The sequence below is a fragment of the Triticum dicoccoides genome, chromosome 4A (genome assembly GCF_002162155.2).
Source record: "Triticum dicoccoides isolate Atlit2015 ecotype Zavitan chromosome 4A, WEW_v2.0, whole genome shotgun sequence".
In the NCBI taxonomy this organism is placed as follows: Eukaryota; Viridiplantae; Streptophyta; class Magnoliopsida; order Poales; family Poaceae; genus Triticum; species Triticum dicoccoides.
In genome coordinates, this window is record NC_041386.1 from 537,644,559 (window position 1) to 537,652,412 (window position 7,854).

The following is a 7,854-nucleotide window of genomic DNA, read 5'->3' on the forward strand; positions in this document are numbered from 1 at the left end:
GTGGTCGCACTTAATGAGTGGCAACGGTGCGCCAGCGAGCTTTTGGGCAAGCACCGAGCCCGGCCGACCGCCATTCGTGTATCTGTCGGCGGACCACCGACGGTGCAGATCCGAGCGGCTAGAGGAGGAGCCACTGCCTGCATGTGGCCTTGCGGTCCTGCCAGGGCCTTCCGGCGAGGTGCCCGGCCAGTCCATGGCGCGGCTCCCTCCTGAAAGGATCGATATGGTTGACTAGAGGGGGGGGGGTGAATAGGCAACTACCGATTTTTAACTTTTCTTTATCAAATTAAACTTTGCATCAAAGTAGGTTGTCTAGATGTGCAACTAGGTGAGCAACATATATGATGCAATAACAACAAGCATACAAGCAAGCAAGAGAAATAACACTAAAGAGTTTGCACAAGTAAAGGTAAGAGATAACCAAGAGTGGATCCGGTGAAGACGGGGATGTGTTACCGACGTTCCTTCCTTTTGAGGGGAAGTACTGTTGGGGAACGTAGTAATTTCAAAATTTTCCTACGCACACGCAAGATCATGGTGATGCATAGCAACGAGAGGGGAGAGTGTTGTCTACGTACCCTCGTAGACCGTTCACGGAAGCGTTATATCAACGCGGTTGATGTAGTCGTACGTCTTCACGTCCGACCGATCCAAGTACCGAAAGCACGACACCTCCGAGTTCTGCACACGTTCGGCTCGGTGACGTCCTCGCTTTCTCGATCCAGCAAGAGGGGCGAAGAAGTAGATGAGTTCCGGCAGCACGACGGCGTGATGACGATATTGGTGAAGAACAATCTCCGCAGGGCTTCGCCTAAGCACTACGAAAATTATGACGGAGGATAAACTAGAGGGGACGGGGTTGCCGGCACACGGCTTGGTGTTTCTTGATGTGTCTTTGGTGCTAGCCCTACCCCTCTATTTATATGTTGAGCCCTGGGTCGAAACTTGGAGTAAAAGCCTCCTCAAAGTCGGTTTCACCCGAAAGGCAAGAGTCCTTCTCGGACTCCAGGGCTAGATGCCAGGGTTCCCGGCGTCTACCCCCTAGACGCCAGGGTTCCTGGCGTCTAGCCTCTGGTCTCTGCAAAACTTCCTTTTGCACTTTCCAAAAGCCTCGTGGGCTTTCCCCTTTGGCCCAGATAAAGTGTTCTCGTGCCCAAACATTTCGGGAAACATCTGGAACCCCTTCCGGAGATCAAACACTACTATCCCATATATCAAACTTTATCTCCGGACCATTCCGGAGTTCCTCGTCATGTCCGTGATCTAATCTCGGACTCCGAATAACATTCGGTCATCAACATACATAACTCATATGGTACTATATCGTCAATGAACGTTAAGCGTGCGGACCCTACGGGTTCGAGAACTATGTAGACATGACTGAGACACCTCTTTGGTCAATAACCAATAGCGGGACCTGGATGCCCATATTGGCTCCTACATATTCTATGAAGATCTTTACCGGTCAGACCGCATAACAACATACGTTGTTCCCTTTGTCATCGGTATGTTACTTGCCCGAGATTCGATCGTCGGTATCTCAATACCTAGTTCAATCTCGTTACCGGCAATTCTCTTTACTCGTTCTGTAATACATCATCCCACAACTAACTCATTAGTTGCAATGCTTGCAAGGCTTATAGTGATGTGCATTACCGAGTGGGCCCAGAGATACCTCTCCGACAATCGGAGTGACAAATCCTAATCTCGAAATACACCAACCCAACAAGTACCTTCGGAGACACCTGTAGAGCACCTTTATAATCACCCAGTTATGTTGTGACGTTTGGTGGCACATAAAGTGTTCCTCCGGTAAACGGGAGTTGCATAATCTCATAGTTATAGGAACATGTATAAGTCATGAAGAAAGCAATAGCAACATACTAAACGATCGGGTGCTAAGCTAATGGAATGGGTCATGTCAATCACATCATTCTCCTAATGATGTGATCCCGTTAATCAAATAACAACTCTTTTGTTTATGGTTAGGAAACATAACCATCTTCGATTAACGAGCTAGTCAAGTAGAGGCATACTAGTGACACTCTGTTTATCTATGTATTCACACATGTATTATGTTTCCGGTTAATACAATTCTAGCATGAATAATAAACATTTATCATGATATAAGGAAATAAATAATAACTTTATTATTGCCTCTAGGGCATATTTCCTTCAGTCTCCCACTTGCACTAGAGTCAATAATCTAGTTCACATCGCCATGTGATTTAATACCAATAGTTCACATCACCATGTGATTAACACCAATAGGGTTTACTAGAGTCAATAATCTAGTTCACACCGCTATGTGATTAACACCCAAAGAGTACTAAGGTGTGATCATGTTTTGCTTGTGAGAGAAGTTTAGTCAACGGTTCTGCCACATTCAGATCCGTAAGTATTTTGCAAATTTCTATGTCAACAATGCTCTGCACGAAGCTACTCTAGCTAATTGCTCCCACTTTCAATATGTATCCAGATTGAGATTTAGAGTCATCTGGATCAGTGTCAAAATTTGCATCGACGTAACCCTTTACGACGAACCTTTTGTCACCTCCATAGTCGAGAAACATATTCTTATTCCACTAAGGATAATTTTGACCAATGTCCAGTGATCTACTCCTAGATCACTATTGTATTCCCTTGCCAAACTCAGGGCAGGGTATACAATAGGTCTGGTACACAGCATGGCATACTTTAAGAACCTATGGCTAAGGCATAGGGAATGACTTTCATTCTCTCTCTATCTTCTGTCGTGGTCGGGTTTTGAGTCTTACTCAACTTCACACCTTGTAACACAGGCAAGAACTCCTTTTTGACTGTTCCATTTTGAACTACATCAAAATCTTGTCAAGGTATGTACTCATTGAAAAACTTATCAAGCGTCTTGATCTATCTCTATAGATCTTGATGCTCAATATGTAAGCAGCTTCACCGAGGTCTTTCTTTGAAAAACTCCTTTCAAACATTCCTTTATGCTTTGCAGAATAATTCTACATTATCTCCGATCAACAATATGTCATTCACATATACTTATCAGAAATGCTGTAGAGCTCCCACTCACTTTCTTGTAAATATAGGCTTCACCGCAAGTCTGTATAAAACTATATGCTTTGATCAACTTATCAAAGCGTATATTCCAACTCCGAGATGTTTGCACCAGTCCATAGATGGATCGCTGGAGCTTGCATATTTTGTTAGCACCTTTAGGATTGACAAAACCTTCTGGTTGCATCATATACAACTCTTCTTTAATAAATCCATTAAGGAATGCAATTTTGTTTATCCACTTGCCAGATTTCATAAAATGCGGTAATTGCTAACATGATTCGGACAGACTTAAGCATAGATACGAGTGAGAAACTCTCATCGTAGTCAACACCTTGAACTTTGAAAGGATCGGTATGGTTGACTAGAGGGGGGGGGGGGTGAATATGCAACTAACAATTTTTAGCTTTTCTTTAGCAATTTAAACTTTGCATCAAAGTAGGTTGTCTAGATATGCAACTAGGTGAGCAACCTATATGATGCAACACGGATAGGAACACAAGCAAGCAAGATATATGAAACAAATAAGCTTCCACAAGTAAAGGCACGAGATAACCAAGAGTGGAGACGGTGGAGACGAGGATGTGTTGCCGAAGTTCCTTCCCTTTGAGAGGAAGTACATCTCCGTTGGAGCGGTGTGGAGGCACAATGCTCCCCAAGAAGCCACTAGGGCCACCGTAATCTCCTCACGCCCTCACACAATGCGATATGCCGTGATTACACTATTGGTGCCCTTGGAGGCGGCGACCGAACCTTTACAAACGAGGTTGGGGCAATCTCCACAACTCAATTGGAGGCTCCCAACGACACCATGAAGCTTCACCACAATGGACTATGGCTTCGCGGTGACCTCAACCGTCTAGGATGCTCAAACACCCAAGAGTAACAAGATCCGCAAGGGATTAGTGGGGGAATCAAATATCTCTTGGTGGAAGTGTAGATCGGGGCCTTCTCAACCACTCCCGAGCAAATCAACAAGTTTGGTTGGCTAGGGAGTGAGATCGGGCGAAAATGGAGCTTGGAGCAATAATGGAGCTTAGTGGTGGAAGAGGTGAGTCAACGGGGAAGAAGGGGGCCCTTATATAGTGTGTGGAAAAGATCCAACCGTTACCCACCAACCAGCCTGCGGCCAGCGGTACTACCGCGCCTGGCCAGCGGTACTACCGTAAGGCCGCGCGGTACTACTGCTTGCAACCAAGCGGTACTACCGCACGGCAGTGCGGTACTACCGTACCGACCCACGGTACTGCCGCAACCCCAGCACAGAACCGATAAATAGACGCACACAAGCTGGGGGCGGTACTTCCGCACGCACGGTACTACCGCGCCCCCCATGCGGTACTACCGCGAGGCAAAAATCCCAGCCAGGGGAGAAGGGAAACTTCCATGCCTACTTCCGCAAAGAAACGGAAGTAGCAAAAACCTGACACAGTAGTACTGCCGTGGGGCGGTACTACTGCCTGACTACATAGCACGGTACTACCGCTCGGCGAAAACGGTACTACCGCGGTAGGTGCGGATGTAAAAAATTACATCCGCTCCTACTACCGCAAAGGGGCGGCACTAGCCTGGTGGGCAGCGGTAGTGCGGCTCCAGGGGAGCGGTACTACCGTGGGCACATGCGGTACTACCGTGCCACGGCGCGGTACTACCGCAGATGCCTACGGTACTACCGTTGACCTGGGAGCAGTACTACCGCAACTAACAACGGCAGCCAGACAAGGGAGGCAAGAAAACGGAGGAAGCTCCAAGGAAGAAGGAGGGGATAAGAAGGAGACGTGTACGTGATGATTCCACCCAAACCTTTCCAACGCGGACCCCCTCTTAATAGTACGGCTTTCCTACGACTCAAATCCACCAAAAAGAAACATAGAAAAGACGCCGTCTTCGTCAGTCTTCGAGGGGCACCCAATCATCTTGTGCCTAGCAAAGAAGTGTCTGGAATACTCATGGCACACAATTAGTCCGCAAATGCGTTGTTATCAATCACCAAAACACTTAGGGATAAATATGTCCTTACAATCTCCCCCTTTTTGGTGGATTGATGACAAAACAGGATTTGCACAAAGAAAATACTATTAAGTAAATGCAAATCCCTCCTCTCTATAATATAGACGGGCTCCCCCTAGATGTGTGCCACCTAGATGAGTGCTATGGACTGCATGGCACACGAATACTAGGAACAGAGCTCCCCCTATATTATAGAGACAAGGCATATCTATCACTAGACAAGATAGTACAAACATAAGTTAACTAAGATAGATAGAGTGCATATGTCTTACACCATATGTAGGATAGGTCTCGAAGGCACAAACCAAACAAAAGCAAACGAGGCAAATGAGGTCCAAACGACAAAGCAAACAAACACACCAAGCACGACACAACACAAATCCCTACACTCTCTCCCCCTTTGGCATCGAGACGCCAAAAAGGCAGAGAGGACACCTACACACACGGGGTGGCTCAGGCAGAGAAGTCGTCCCACTGCTCCTCATGCTCCTCGTCAGACTCAGCGGCGGGGATAGTCTCCTCGAGGTCATCCTCTGAACTGGTCCACTTGTATCCCTGCTTTGACATCCAGGCAGCCTCAGGTGTGATGACGTCCTCATACCCGCCAGACACATCCTCTCCAAAGAGCCTCATAACCTTCTTGTCACGGTGGCGACTCTCCTTGTATACCACGTGAGCCCTGTACTGTCCCTTCGCCTGCATGCAGAAGAGAGTCTTCATCTTGTCCTTTAGCTTCTTGGCCATGACGGCTCAGAGGAAGAAGTGGTGAACCTAGCAGCACGGTCCTCAGCAACATTCTCAGCAGCAGCAGCCTCCCCCTCACCAGCAGCCCTCCTAGCAGAAGAGGCCTCAACACGGGTAGTGGTGTTGGCCCAATTGGGCTTGACGCGGAGGCTGATGGACTCATGGCGAATCCAGTCTGGAGCAAGGAACTCATCACCCGGGTACATCTTCTCCCAAGTGGTGGAGAGCAGCAGAAACAGGTACGGTCCATAGATAGGTACCTTGCGAGTGAACACCGCAAACCGAAGCTCACACCACATGATGTGTGAGACATCAAGTGGCTGAGTCTGAGAAGAACGTGCCTCTGCACACAAGAGCAACATGTCCACTAGATATGCATGTACCTTGTCCTTGTCGCCAATGCGTGGGAACAGAGTGTTGCGGAAGATGCGATGCATGATATCCAGAAAGGAGTTTAACACCCAAGATGACTTGCCATTGGGGAGTACCTTCTCAACAAGGAAGGGCTAAAGCAAGTTCTTGTTGGCAGACTCAGAGTTGGCATGGGGGCGAACGCCAACGGGGGTGTGAAGCCCATCATCAGGAATGTGCAGCAGATCCATGAACTCTTTCCATGTAGCAGACAGCTGACGGCCATTGGTCATCCAGGTCATCCTCCGCTCCTCCCCGGGATGAAAGTATACTGAGGCAAAGAACTGACAGATGAGCTCAGGGTCATAGTCAAGGTGAAAAGAGATCACCGGCTCAATAGCAAACTGCTCCACCAAGTCCAGAGCCTCTCCAAAATAGTCACGAAACTTGTCCTTCCGCATGTGATGCATGTCTATCCACTTGACCTCCACGAATGTATTCTTCTTGCTCTTGATTACATCCAGATAGATGAGAACCTGTTGCTTGTTCCAAAACATCTCAGTGCCTCTGAGCACAGCCCGAGGAGTCACATAGGGATTGACCCTCCGGCGTTCGACATACTCAGTGACAAAAATCTCGTCCATGCCCTTAGCAGGTTCCTTTTGCTTGCTGGCAGTGGTCTTGACATTGCGCTTGGGGGCATTGGAGCCCTCTGGGGCTTCATCTTGGGGGTTGCGCAGACGCTTGGAGCCAGTGTCATGACTGGGATTGGAACGGCGAGAGCCACCACCTGAGACACAGAATGCAAAAGCACCCACAACAGCCAAGAGAGATTAATGCAAAGACCACAACAACGCAAGTGAAACGAGAAGAAAGCACACATGATAAATGACTAGAGAGAGATTTGATCCCTATGGTAGTACTGCCAAGTGCTGCGGAGCTAAGATAGTAGTACGGCGCTTAGACGCGGTAGTACCATGCAAGATCACGGTAGTACCGGGTGTAGGAGCGGTAGTACGACCTTAGCACCGCGGCCGGCACGGTAGTACCGCGTCTGCAGAGCGGTAGTACCGCACCTGACGGGCGATAGTACCGCAAGAGCGGTAGTACCGCACATTAGGCACGGTAGTACCGCACCGCGTCAGATCTGAACGGGTTCAAATCTGAAAAAGCCCGCGAAACTACGTCGGTACTACGGTTGGACAAAGCTACCACAAGACAACATATCAAGTATGTTTCCTACGCATCACGACTCTCCTACATCCTACTCTTGCACAGATTTGGCCTAAAATCTCAAGAACGACAAGTTTCTCCCCAAAAACCTAGAAGCAAGAGAACAACCAAGAAAAAGAGGGATTTGGGGAAAAACCTTGGTCCATGGCAAGAGGAAGTGGTGGGGAACGATCCCACCGGTCGGAATCCGAGGAGAGTGGCCGGAGACGGAGATCCGGCGAGGGCCTCCGGCGCCATTCTTGAGAGAGAGAGACGTGGAGAGAGAGACAAACGAATGGGTATGGGGAGTTGGAACTCCCCTGCCCGAGTCATAACCCCCACGCGCCCTCGACGGCGCGGTAGTACCATGCCCAGACACGGTAGTACCGCCCCGCGTGGTACTTCCGAAGTATCGCACCAGAGCGGTAGTACCGTGCCTCCCAAAGCGGTAGTACCGCGGCCAGACGCGGTAGTACCGTGAGCTCAAGA